Source organism: Megascapheus bottae, chromosome 10, assembly GCF_031878675.1.
Source record: "Megascapheus bottae isolate mThoBot1 chromosome 10, mThoBot2.hap1, whole genome shotgun sequence".
Classification (NCBI taxonomy): domain Eukaryota; kingdom Metazoa; phylum Chordata; class Mammalia; order Rodentia; family Geomyidae; genus Megascapheus; species Megascapheus bottae.
The window spans coordinates 49,400,972-49,414,219 of NC_143518.1; the positions used below are offsets into that span (position 1 = coordinate 49,400,972).

Here is a 13,248-nt window from a genome sequence, read left to right on the forward strand (position 1 = left end):
AAGGTGTTGGAATCATTGGAAGGTGTCCTCAGTCATATGCTTGGTTTTGTGCTAGACAGAGATCCAATGTTTCCAATACCTTCAAATAGCCTTGTTGATCTCTTGCTCATTAAATTTCTTATATCATGACTTGATTCCAGTGGAAGTTGTGAATTCTTAAACTTGGTCATGTGAGGAAAGACCAAGGACAGTTCTCAGGCTCTGAGTTCATCCCCCAGGACTGGCAAAAAAAAAATAAAAAAGAATCTTAATGACAAGCTACTACAAATACCTAGTGTGTCACTTCTGAAAGGGGCTGGGACACTCTAGTCAAACAGGCAGGCATGGCCATTTAGGTTCATCAGCTTTAGTTTGACTAGATTGTGTTCATAGTCAACCACCGAGTAATAAATACCAATACTAAATCTTTTCACTTTTTGAATTGGCAAAATACCACCTTGAATCATTTGTAGTCTGGTCACTCTGACTTGCTCATTAATCAGACAAGGAAATTTGCAAGTATCTGATCTATAACTTGATGATCACCTTAATGAGTCGATTCATTCATGCATTACCAAAACATCATTCTTTGAAACATAGTCTGGAGCACCACTGGGTTATTCATCTGTGGTTTGATAAAAAGTGTTAAGTTCATGCTGTGGAGGATACTCAAACTAGTTTCTTTGACTCATCACAGGCACCAATAAAGAGGATGAAAAGTCATTCTATTCTTGATGAACTTCCATTCTTCCTCATGCTTCTGACCACGTGCAGTGAGACAGTGAGCCCAGACAAGATGTGCTACACAAGAAAAGTAGTATTCATTTCCTTCTTGAGAATTATAATTGGAAGAATTGGAAGTGAATTCATTATTTGCCTCAATTTTCTTCTCCCTTGAGCCATGAGAGGAAAAGTCATCTTGGTTTGTTAAATGAAAGGAGATTTCAGGACAGGAATGTTGACAGAAGAATTGGTGGTGCTCAGCAGTTCTTAGGTCTTATCATTTTTGGCGTAGTTCATGTCTACTCAGTGGCACACCTAAGAGGAGCTAGGAGAACAAGCTCATGATGACACAAGAAACCAAGGTCAAAGTCTGAAGAAGTGTAAAAGCAGGCAAAATTCTTGGGTCCACTCAAGTCCCTGTGCCTTCTTATATCTATGTTATCTTGCTATATCTATGTTATCTCATCCAGCATCAAAGGACGTTTCAAAGTCAAACAACAACAGCACAGTTTGCTTTGTGTATTGGTATGTTTCAAACCCAACTAAATTGTGACATTTCAATTGTCTTCCTCCCATTTATTGACGCTAATTTTATGGCTCATAGTTCATTAATACAGGAACTTTTTACTTATAAAGTGGGGTGCTACTATTCTGGAATCAATGAGAGAGGCATCGTAATTTGCATGAGATTGGGACTTCAGGAAACCTTTTCAATGCTCCAAATAATATGAATTATTTTGACACTAATGTTATTAACACAAAACAATTCTTTTTTCATAATTAGACATGTAGTTAAAATACAAATGACTGCTGAAAATGTGGAAGTCATGACGAGTCCTTATTCACAGAAGCTAAAAACAAGTGACAAACTTTTCTTGAAAACCTGTTTCCACTGGGACAAAGTGGTGGCTGAATTTGGAGTATTGAGAGACAATTATACTCAAGTATGATTTTCATATCTCAAGGACAATCCAGCGAGATCCATTGGTATGCAGAGAGAAGATATTAAAACTTCTTTTAAATTAAATGATCAGTTTGGGGCACATATGTCTATTTTTATTGGCATGTAAAAAGTATACATAATTGTGAGCTTCCACATGGTACTTCAATATAGGCAAATATTCTGTAATATGGAAATGAGGGTAGATTCATTTGTTGATGATATATATATAATAGTGTAATAAATATGTAATTAATGAACGTGCACAGCCAGGATCCATTGAAAATTTCTTTTCTTATAAATAGAAATGTGTAACTATTTTAGAAATCACTACTACTAAAGTATGAATGAGGTACATTTATTGTTATGGAAAAGGCAAGCAATGGTTAGAGAATGAATATTTGCAACCTCAGAATTCTAACTCTGGTTCTTACTGGTTCCAGTTATTTGATCAACAGGAAGTTCAGCAACTCTCAACCTGCCGCCAGGACAGTCCTTTTTAAGATGTTAAGAAATTGCTCAATGTTAGGATGTTTACTGAAGAAAGTAGATTTTAATCATGCTCCCCCCACCCCCATTTTGTTTTCTCAAGGGTCTGATGGGAACAGAAGCTTTGAGGGAGTTTTCTGTTTGTGCAAGGTGACTGGTTGGGCAAAGAAATCCAAAGTGCCCTATCTGCAGAACAAATAAGACCTGGTCAAAGGTAACTGAAATGAGTATCTCCCACCTTGCCCTTTTCCATGTCTCAGGGGATGTTTGTGTCCATGTTGCACAATGGAGGACTTGATTTGTGACTGCTGAGCACAGAGAGGAAATATATTATAGACTCTTACTGGTTAAAAATAGTCACTGACCTCTATTTCTTTAGATTTACAGGCAATTGATGAGGTATCCTCTAGAAATATTAGTTAAAAAGTGAAAAACGGATTCATTGATGAGTCTTGCTAAATATCCATTTATACTTTGTCAGATAGTATCTGGGTGGCTGTAAGAGTTATACCACTTTTTCCAAAGGTATGTAGCATGTGGCTTATAAAATGCTGAAGTGAATTTATGATCTCATGGACATTTGTTGGTTAATATGGACGTGTGTGTGTGTGTGTGTGTGTGTGTGTGTGTGTGTGTGTGTGTGTGTGTGTGTGTCCTGAGGCTTGAACTCAGGGCCTGGGCTCTGTCTCTGAGCTTTTGTGCTCAAGGCTAATGCTCTACAACTTGAGCTACAGCTCCACTTTAGTTTTTTGGTGATTAACTGGAGATAAGAGACTCAAAGTCTTGCCTACCCAAGCTGGCTTCAAACCTAAGTAGTTAAGATTACAGGTGTGAACCACCAGCATCCAGCTCAATCTGGACTTTTGTTTGGGATAGCTAATGACAACTAAGACAATTAGATTGTCCTGGTGATTACTCCATAGTACTTACTACAAATATTCAGAATTGCTAAACATTTTGAACATATGAGTCATTTCCAAACTGGGGAGCTCAACTAGTTTTTTTAAGAAGATAAGTTTGTATGAATAAATATTGACAGAAAAATACACTGTCACTAGATGGTCAAGTTAAGCCCTTGTTATTGAGAACAGATTAAAAATACTTTATAGCTCAGAGACCCTTATTTTTTTTTTTTTTATGCCAGTCCTAGGCTTATGCTCAGGGCCTGAGCACTGTCCTTGGATTTTTCTCAAGGCTAGAACTCTACCACTTGAGCCTCAGCACCACTTCCGGCTTTTTCTAAGTATGTGGTACCAAGGAATTGAACCTGGGTCTTCGTGCATGCTAGGCAAGCACTCTACCACTAGGCCAAACTCCCGGCCCATGATCCTTATTTCTTAAACATGTACTTAACTGTTCTCTTTGACTAGTGTTATTCTGTTGAAATTCAAGATATAGAGGGCCAGTAAATAGGCATTTTTCGTGTGATAGTCATCATGTATAATATCAAATGTGCTAGTAGCCAATTAGGATAGAAGCTTGGTAAATTGAAGAATTGAATTTTTCATTTAAAATTAGGTCCTGGAGAATTTTAGAAATGTTTTTCAAGAATGTTTCTATTAATGAGGCAGTCCTTTCCTCAATAAAATATTTAAGAAATGGTTAAGATATGAGGAACCAATGTACCACATTTTTGAATGTTTGGAGCGAAAAAAGCCCATAGGACTGAAATAATGAAATGGAAAATCCACAGACAGTTCCTTTTTTGTCTACAGGAGTATGTATAGATACAAAGTAACAATCAGAACTGGTTAATGTCCACATTTTCTAAATAACCACAACATGTATTTTTATATTGTCATTATTTCAAAAAAGAAAACCTTAAATTTTCCAGTATGGGAAAGATAAATTTTATTTTTATAAGCCTAAGTCCTGCTGTGACCTGCAGTTTGGAATTTTACTTACGATCAGCTATTCAAGTGGAAAACTAAATTACAGTAAAAAGACCTCAGGTTCGTTATAGGAAAGCATTTCAACTGTGGACTCCCAGACACTGAATCACGTTGTAAATGAAACTGAACTTTTTCAAAGCCAGAGTAGACACATGTGAATGATCATTTTTCCCCCTGAAAATAATCACCTTTGGAGGGTCCATCAAGCTCTAGGATTCTAAGAGTTACCCATCTAGGGTTAATAAGAGTGCGGATTAAAATGAATGACTATAGGGAAAAAGTGTTGAGAAAGTAAACTGCCATCAGTAGGTAGAGTGAAGCAATGTGATTCCAAATAGGCTTTGAAAGCTGTAGAACCTATCTGATTAGCCAGTTCACAAATAAAAGCAGCATTCTTATGCTGAAGAGTGTTAGGCAGTTGGTGAACAAGATGACAAAATGGGAGAGAAAGGAGAGATAAAGGATAGGAGGACAGAGAGACAGAAGATACAGAAGAACAGAAAGAACAGAACAAATACGCAAAAGGAGGTGTGTGGCTGGAGGGTTGCAGGCTCCAAGGGCCTGGTTTTCCAATCTGGCACTCAGCTTGATGAGTCTGTTTATTCAGCCAGTGTATCAGACATTCCCTTTTCCTGCCTGAAGAAGTCCCCTTTGAAGAACTGCTCTGCTGGGGAGTAGTTTCCCCTTGCACAGGCTACTCCTGTTTGCAGTCCTAAAGGAAAAGAACTGGAAATGCCACACGAATGTTCTTTAAAGCGATATTCCAGGCCCACGTGAGGGGAGGATGAAATAGCTGTAAAAGATCTATTTCCTGTTTGAGATATTATTTTTCCTCCCTGCTCAAGTGAATTTTTTGCACTGAACCCAGAAAAGGTGTCACGTGAAGGGTATTGGAGATCTGGGGGTGGTGAATCTGGGGGCTGGGAGATCACAGAACAGAGTAGTAGCTTGTCAGGTTTCTGTAGGCCTTGTCCATTTGAGTGAGCTGCAGACAATTCAATGGATAGAGTGATCTAGTCCTGCAAGTTTTGATAAAAACTTGTATCGGAGTTCCAGCCTATACGATCAAAGCCAAACAGTGTATAGACTATTCTCTAGTGAATTCGAGGACAAGGTTCAAAACCAAGTTGGTTAATTCAGAGGTCAAATAGTTTACTTTTTCAGATTTCACTTCTTGAATTTTGAGGATTTAAAAAAAAATTTCAAAGAACTTCCTCTTCTACCCTTCATATTAACAGTGTAAAACTAGCAAGGGTAGATGTCACTCTCGAATTTTCCTCTTTGGAAAAGAATGTGGCCAAAGAAAGAGAGATACTTTCCTAGCTCATTACTAGCAGGGAGAGGGGCAGAGAACCAACCCAAGCCTCTTGACTCTTAGACCAGGCTTCTTTTCTCTGTGTTCTTGGGACCCGTACAAAGTGGCAGTGGGAGTCTGCAAAGGAAGGGGGAAGGGAAGGTGATATTTTTCTGTCTCCTCCCAGGTATGTAGAAAATTACTCTGACTTTGAAGTCACTGCTTTGCTGAGGCCAAATGCTCTCTCAGGGACTGGCTTGAGGGAGGAGATTCAAAGTGAAACCTGCAGAGGCTAAGTCTCCCATTCTGGTCACTATGCTGCTCGTGACTGGTAGATTTGTTCATGCTTGGCTGGTACCATATGAAACAGGAGTTTTCCAGAATGAAAAGGGATCTTTGGTCCATACCCGAAGCAAACCCTCTGATTAAAAGGAAGGCCTGATTTTTCAGAACAAGTGATAGGAGATGTCCATTCTCTCCTGTATTTCAGAGTCCTGTGACTCATATTGATTTCCAAGGGCCTAGGTATGAGGTTTGTGTGGAATGGAACAGAACAACATGTACTTTATCCAGGAGTGAGAGTGATCAGAACTTCCTTCCATGGAAGTTCTATGGGGTCTCTTCTACTTTGGGGCTCAAAGGGGAAACTAGAAGAAATGTTACTTATAACTTGCTATTCAAGTTCTGGCAATACAGAGCTTCCTGTCTTATCTTTCCCTGGATGTTTGTTTCTCTGTATGTAGAACCAGAAGCTGAGCCATATCTTGTAATTATTTGTATCCTCTAAGGCTTTCTAGTATTTAAAATATCTGATGAACGAGGAGGAATCTGTTTCCAGCCAATCCCTTATCCATGTGTCTCTCAACCTAGGGTTCAAATCAGAATCACCTGGGAGAGAGAGAGACACCTGTACTTTGAAGTAATTTCTGAGATGCATCCTGTATTGTTTTATCCCTCTCCCCTGACTTTGGAAACTCTTTGTGAACAATGTGACAGGCACAGATCCACTCTCAGATTTGTTGAATTGTTTGTGATTTAAATAAAAGCTTAATTCACATTATTTTGTTTATTATTTAATGGGGTTAATTTAAAAGAAGCCTCTGAGCTAGGTTCTAATTTTTCCACCCATTTTGTTGAAGAGTGACCATCTCGGGGTGACATAGCCCATTTGTAACAGTACCTGCTCTTCCCCCAGGTCTTCTGGGACCACAAGTAGTAGTCCTTCCACAAGAACCTTCGAGGCGAGGCGAGGCGAGCGCTCTCTCTCTCTCTCTCTCTCTCTCTCTCTCTCTCTCTCTCTCTCTCTCTCTCTCTCTCTCTCTCCCTCCCTCCCTCCCTCCCTCCCTCTCTCTCTCTCTCTACTTTTTTCCCCATTTTAGACATTTTAGGGGGGAAGAATGGAGAAGGGATGGAAAAATGGATTGGGACCCAAAAACACATGCTGTCACCTGCAATCCCGCAATGCTGAAGCCATCCATGCTGAGCTTTGCTGTTTTAGTTGTCAGTGGAGTTTATAGCTATGGCCAAATCAGCGTCCCCAGGAATCTTAGAAATGGGGGTCAAGTAGAGATGGATAGGTTGGATTGTACTTAATTCAAAGGACCAGATGTTCCAAAGTTCACTGAGTGTTCAAGCGAATGCAGAGACACCCTTTTTAATGGAAATTGAGTGGGTTGTCTGATTTTTTAAAGCAGAACTTTCTAGAAGCTGTTTACTCTTGATTATTTGCAAGGTACAGAGAGCCATCAGGCACTGAGATTTGTCAGCTGGAAAAGAGAGTGAGATTGAAACTTTTCTGCTGGAATTCAGTTCTCTCCCATCTAGCCCAGAAGGGACCTCACTTTAATCATGGAGTAATAGATGATTGATATGAGTGTACCTTGATTAGAAAAGGTTTCATTTTACTTGTGCACCATATATGGAATTAGTTAAGGGTTGCATAGTAGAAGAAGTGATAGACTATTGTTCACATTAAATTATAATGACAGCCTTCCTAACCACTGTGTATTTATTATGTAAGAAAAGAAAATGTCTGGTAAAATTCTGTATAGGTTAATAACACCTTCATAATATACTCCTTCTTTTCTATTGACTTGAATAGCCCTCCTACTGACTTTTAATGGATTATTAGAGTTAATTACATCAATTGCAATATAATTGATTCTTAAATACTATGTAGAAACCTCATACAATTATGGAAAAACAAAAGTTATCTAGACATCTCAAATCAAAAAAGATTCGGAATTCCTGCACATTTAATTTCTGATAATCACTAGTCAGTTTGGACATTAAGATTGCATGGTGTCTTGTTTTCTCTTTGCTAGGTTTTGACAGAATTGATAGTTTCACAACATTTAACTCAATACGCATGGAAATATAAGATTAAAGCTGTGAGTGCAATTTTTTTTTTGCTAAAAAAGATCACTTCATGGCTTAAAAGCTGAAATGTGCTACCTGACTACCATTGACAGAAACAAACTCAAGGGAAAAATCAAAAGTGAATTTGATGTTGAGTTTTAGACATCATTTCTCCACAGGTGGAAAGAGTCCTGTGAGTCTTAGTGTTTGTTATCTGAGGGCTCTAAAATATGACCAGGGACACATTTTATTAGCTAGCTAAATAAGGGTGGTATGTTCTACTATCCAAAGCAGTGGTTTAGAAGTCCAGTGTCATTACCAACTAGTATTTGATAGCATAGAGACAGAAGGAAAGCCCTGTAGTCAAATTGTTTCAATGCAACCTTTTCCATTTTTAACTGATATTGGGAATTAGTGAGTATTAGGTATTAATAGTTATAAATGTGAGGTTCTTTATAAACAGATTTCCAGATCATTTAAAAATGATTGACAAGGAAATGTGTAATGGGAAACCATCTTAATATAGTAGACAGGTCACCAGAATAGACATCTGTGGATGTGGTATATTCTGTTAACTGTTAATAACTTGCCAAGTTTGCATGGCAGATTTTCTTATGTAAGGCATGGAATCTTTTGACCTTAAACTCTTGTTGTCTACAAGAACTCATTTGATTCGATTCTTTTTTTTTTGTAGTAATGGGATTTGAATTGAAGTTTTCATACATAGTTGGCTTACTTGCTTTACGAGAGTTCTAGTAGCTCATTGTTGGTTATTGTGGAGCTGAAATCTTATGGCATCTCTTTAAGATGGTCTCAAATGATGATCCTGTTTATCTTAGCCTCCTGACTAGTCTGGATTACAGGTATGAACCACTAGTATCTCAACATCATGGATTATGAATATTAGCTCCTATGTATTACCGTGTGTGTGTGTATACCTGAGTGTATATATGTCTTGTCTTCTTAATTAGATCATAAATTTCCAAGAAAAAGGATCATCTTGTGTATGTCTCTGCATGCTCATACCATACACCACAGCTTCCTACACATAACAGACCATTCTTGGTTAACTGAATAGCTGATCAGAAATCAAACATTTCCACTTATAACCCCAAAGTCTTGATGGGATATATCAAGAACAATGAAAATGGACTTCATTTATTATAACAAATTTATTAGGATTGTAAACTCTATACTCTATTTAAGAAGTATCAATTAAGCTTTAATAAGAGACATTTATGAAGTAAAAAACTTACTGGCTTTTTCCATAGAAATGTGATTCTATTTCAAATAGGTGTTTTAGTGGAACTGGAGCAGCCTACTGTAAAATTAATTTAAAAAACACAAACATAGTACTGAAAAACAAAACAACAAAACTGTTTTAAATGAGAGAAGCCATGCCCTTATAGTTATCAAAAACCACCTTAAAGAATTTAATACACAGAATACAGTGATAGCGATGATAAGCCAAGAAGACTAGGACAGTAGAGAAATAGAACAGATAGAAAACCAGTAAAGCAAGTGAGCAAAGGGGGCACTTCAAATCAATGGTCATGGAGTAAATGCTACTGAGATCACTTGGTTATCTATCTGGAATCAACAATATTTAAAAGTAAATTCCAAATGGGATAAAGGTCTAAACACAAAAATCAAACATTTGCAAGTATTGGTAACAAATGTCAATGCATCCTCCTTCTCTTTGAAAGTAATCTTGGGCCAGAAGATGTTTGTGAACAAGATGGGCTGGAAGGTGTTTGTGTACAAGATGGGCTATCAGGTAGATTTGACTCCTCAAAATTCATCAAAAGTGGGCCGGGAGTTTGGCCTAATGGTAGAGTGCTTGCCTAGCATGCACAAAGACCTGGGTTTGATTCCTCAGTACCACATACATAGAAAAAAGCTGGAAGTGGTGCTGTGGCTCAAGTGGCAGAGCTCTAGCCTTGAGAAAACTCCAAGGAAAGTGCTCAGGCCCTGAGTTCAAGCTCTACAACTGGCAAAAAAAAATTCATCAAAAGTTAAAAGAGAAGTAACAGATGAGGAAAACAATTTTCAATTATACATTTCAGACAAAGGATCACTAACCACCATTCCAAGAGTGCCTACAAGTTAATGAGAAAAATAAAACCAAAATATATAACCAAAATATAGATTATATGTATTATATATTATACATACATACATGTATATATATATATATATATATAAACAAAAAGTATAAGCAAAAGAGCTAGAGTCTGGTGGTTCATACCTTTAATCCTGGCTACTAAGAGGCTGAGACTCAGGATGATCTCAGCTCAAAACCAGCTCGGGCAGAAAAGTTTGTGAGACTCCACCTCCAGTTAACCAGCAAAATTCCAGATTTGAGGCACAACTCAAGTGGTAGAGTGTCAGTCGGGAATCAAGCAACCAATGCAACAGTGGAGATGCCCTGAGTTCAAGATTGATACAGGTGACTTGTGTAAATAAAACAAAACAAACACATGACATGGTAGTTCTCTTGCAGGATAGCATTAAGATAGCTATAACGTATCTATCTTTGTTCTTTAGGTTGCTTTTGGGTGGATAACATTTTCCGTTATGCTTTATTAATGCCAGACTAAATAGCTGATGTTTGTTCAGGGGACATAGGTGAATTGAGTACTGTAGGAATTTAGTGAATGTGTTTAAAATAAAAGCTCAGTCATTGCTGATCACATTTTTAAGTAGACCTTGTTGAGTTAGGTGAATTATGTAAGAACTGGTCTCCCATTGTGGGGTTTTCAGTGTATCTTACCAGGACTCCAAACCTTGTGTTTGTACAGAGGGCTTTAGGAGACCTGCCTTTTCTGCCAACTGTACTTGCTCCCTGTCACATCTCTTCTGCCCTGTGAATACCAGGAGTGGAAAATCACAGAATCCTTGAATTTAGGCCATCATTGGGGTTAAACAAGTCAATGTAAATAGAGTCTTGTGATCCATTTGAACCTGCTTTTCTGTTGTTTGTTAGCAAGGAGTTAACAAGTTCAGATTTTTTTAGTCATGTGAGTCTTTAAGGAAAGTTTATCCCCCATTCCAATGACTTCCTGTTCATGGAAAAATGAGAGGAAATGAACCTCTAACAGGAGGATGGGTCCACCCTTTTCCAGTCGTGTGGCTAATTTGTCAGGTGTAATATTGGAATCTGGTGGCTTGTGTTGGCTTTCCGCCCACCCTGGCTGAGGCAGTATCCAAATACTTGTAATAGGGTGGGAGAAGACTTCAAAGCCATTGAGAACAGAAAAGGATATTGTCATTAAAGAACTTCATGGAGAATATTTGCAATCATTTAGTGATGTCAAGATTAAAGCAAAAATTTCAAAACACATTAGCTAGAGTTTTCTCTGATGAATCATATGACCAGTTAAAACAAAGTAATTTACTGTAGTTGTCTTAGTAACTATGTATATCTAAGGATGCATATCTATTGATTGCAAGTTTAACTTCTTTGTCCTATGAGATTAGCAAAGTATCAGTCGCATGAAGATTATGAATTATTTCTCTACACATATAATTCTAGCTCAAATTTACCTTTAACTAAGTTCTCTCTGTATCTGCTAATGAAACTACTTCCTTTGAATCAAAGGAGAAAGTTTCAATAATATTGAGCAGATCTGATAAATGAAAAGGGACAATATGGGTATGTGTACTCAGAGACCATTAGGAATTTTGTATAGGCACAGTTGATTGACTTCCATACTACTAAATTTCCAGGAAGAAATAATTACTTCCTCTTGAACAATGGCACAGTTAATTGCCCATCAATTTAAGGTAAATATATACCCATGAATGGGTATTAACCAGACTATAGTCAGGGGCCATTAAATCATAATAAATGCTATATGATCTTAAGAATGAATGGAATAGCATTTGAACAACCAGAAATGGAACCAGTGAATTTTCTCAAGAAGTGAGAATGAGCACATAAAGAGGGAGGATCTTGAAGCAATGGTATGCCTACTGCACTGTCTTCAGTTTCCCATGGATAACTGGTCAAATGGCAATTATATGAAAAGTCTTACAAATGGAGCAGAGGACTTTAGGTATTTAAAGAGTGGGTAGGTAATGTCATTTAAATGGCAATAATGGAGAATTTTCTGGTCATGATAACTATAATAGGGAGAAGTGGTATCTGATTGATTCATTAGGGGCCTTCCATAAAGACACCTAAAAGATAGGCATTGGTGGAGACAGAGAAATAAGGAAGTTTCAAAGCAACAAAAGCTAGTAGAGAAAGATAAATATATTCAAAACATATTTTGAAGGAAGGAAGAGAGGGAGGAAGGAAGGATGAGACTAAGTAGAATTAGACAAAGGGTTAGAGGTAAGTAAGAGATAATCCCAAAGTTTCTATGATAAAAGGCCGGATGGTTACTAACACAATTTATTTATTTATTTATTTTTTTTTTTTGCCAGTCCTGGGCTGGAGCTCAGGGCCTGAGCACTGTCCTTGGACTTTCTCAAGGCTAGAGCTCTACCACTTGAGCCTCAGCACCACTTCCAGCTTTTTTCTATGTATGTGGTACCGAGGAATTGAACCTGGGTCTTCATGCATGCTAGGCAAGCACTTTAACCACTAGGCCAAACTCCCGGCCCACAATTTATCTCTTGATGAAGGAAAATGAGTTCTATTTTGAGACTGGCTGAATCTGTGTCTTAGAGCTGGGTTAGATCTGTTGGCATAAATAACTTAAGGGAAGGAAGATTGGTTTCAGCTCCTTGTGGTGGAGCAGAGCATCTTACTTCATGGCAGCTAGGAAGCCTACAGGCCTTCTCTGTTTCTCCCTTTTCAATCTATCTGTTTGTTTTCTCCTGTAGCCTATAGACTTGTACTGGCCCACAGAATGGATCTTCTTCCTTTAGTTAGTTCTCTAGAAAGAGCCTCAAAATATACCCAGAGGTACGTTGTGTTTCTCAATCCAATCCAGCTCAAATCAAGGTGAGCTATTGCCATCTGGGATTGGTTGGAAGGTCCGGTGGAACTATCCTGTAGGCCATTGGAAATATGAAACTGGAGAATAGCCAGGGGCAAAAAAAGACACTGATAATGTGCTACCTGGAACTCTTCAGTTCACAGCTTTTCAAGGCTGCTGTTACTCAGCTTCATGCTTCAAACCCAAGCTCCTCTTTAACATCACCATTGTTTATAACCCTTCTCCTGATCTGGCCAGCCAGCACACTCTGGCATGTGTGTGTATGTGTGTGTGTGTGTGTGTGTGTGTGTGTGTGTGTGTATGAGTGTGTGTGTGACTGAATTCTAGCTGTTTTCTTTTTCTAGAACTTTATTATTATTATTTTGTAGTTGTTGGGTCATGAGGCTTGAACTCGGCCTGGCTCAGTGTCCCTAAGCTCTTCAGCTCAAGGTACTGCTCCACTGTTGAGCCAAGCCCCACTTCCTGTTTTCTAGAGGAGATAAGAATCTCAGGTACTTTTGTGCCCGGGCTCACTTTGAACCTTGATCCTCAGATCTCAGCCTCCTGAGTAGCTAGGATTACAGGTGTGAAACACCATGCCTGGCTTAGAACCTTCTTTTTTAATCTCTAGTTATTAGCATCTCT

General features: G+C 38.3%; 1 long non-coding RNA gene across 3 annotated transcripts in view; it reads left to right on the forward strand.

Annotated features, from left to right (window-relative positions):
• The window catches only part of LOC150058404 (uncharacterized), a 156,467-nt gene that overhangs the window by 26,925 nt on the left and 116,294 nt on the right, over positions 1-13,248 (forward strand). The window contains exon 2 of one of the 3 annotated variants that reach the window (XR_016536879.1): positions 2,235-2,345. The exons of the other annotated variants lie outside the window; for them this stretch is intronic. This is a non-coding gene — a long non-coding RNA (uncharacterized LOC150058404). The remainder of the gene's footprint in view (positions 1-2,234; positions 2,346-13,248) is intronic. 3 annotated transcript variants of the gene reach the window in all.